This window comes from Lycium barbarum, chromosome 1 (genome assembly GCF_019175385.1).
Source record: "Lycium barbarum isolate Lr01 chromosome 1, ASM1917538v2, whole genome shotgun sequence".
In the NCBI taxonomy this organism is placed as follows: domain Eukaryota; kingdom Viridiplantae; phylum Streptophyta; class Magnoliopsida; order Solanales; family Solanaceae; genus Lycium; species Lycium barbarum.
The window spans coordinates 72,960,647-72,961,387 of NC_083337.1; the positions used below are offsets into that span (position 1 = coordinate 72,960,647).

At 43.2% G+C, this 741-nt stretch overlaps 1 non-coding gene across 1 annotated transcript; it reads right to left on the minus strand.

Annotated features, from left to right (window-relative positions):
• Nucleotides 1–221: 221 nt before the first annotated feature.
• LOC132618962 (small nucleolar RNA R71) lies at nucleotides 222–328 on the minus strand. The gene has a single exon (XR_009574407.1). It is a non-coding gene; the product is annotated as a small nucleolar RNA R71 (small nucleolar RNA).
• Between the last annotated feature and the right edge of the window lie 413 nt (nucleotides 329–741).

Consider the following 741-nt stretch of genomic DNA (forward strand, 5'->3'; position numbering starts at 1 on the left):
AGGATTGTCCACTTCGACATTTGAAGAACTTCTTGCATGTATGTTCTCAACAATCCCAAGGTGTTGTTTCTGCTGATGCACTGCGGTTATGGGTCTTCAAATATTCATTGGCTAGCCAAGCAAGGGAATGGTATGAAAAGCTTCCTAGAAATTCTATCCATACCTGGAGCGAGCTGGCCAACACATTTATTAAGAAGTGGTTCCCACCGAGCAAAAAGGCTGAACTTTGAGATAAGATCTTTGAGTTCAAACAGCTCCCGGGGGAACAATTATATTCAGCATGGGAGCGGTTCAAGTATTATCTAGCTCAATCTCCAACTCACGGGTTTCCAGATGCTATTCTCATGGAGAAATTCTACAAGGGCTTAGATACAATGAATCAGATTGCTGTCAATACTGCCGCGGGAGGATGCTTCATGGACAAGTCATTTGTCGTCATCACCCGCTTGCTTGATAAACTCACCACCCACAATCAAGCTTGGCATTCAACTGATGGTGAGAGTCTTTCTTATGGTAGTCCATCACTAGCTGCCGTTGCAAAAGAAAACCATGAGAGAGATCATGCCTTTGCTCAATTGCAAACCACGGTGGATCTGTTATCAAAGAAGTTGGCAGAAAAGGATGCACAAGGGGTAAATTTTGTTCAGGAGTTACCACCTCTTCCACAGGGCATGTATCAAGTCCCTGAAGGGATGTACCAACACTACAAGAAATTATATTTTTAACGACCACTTCTTAATG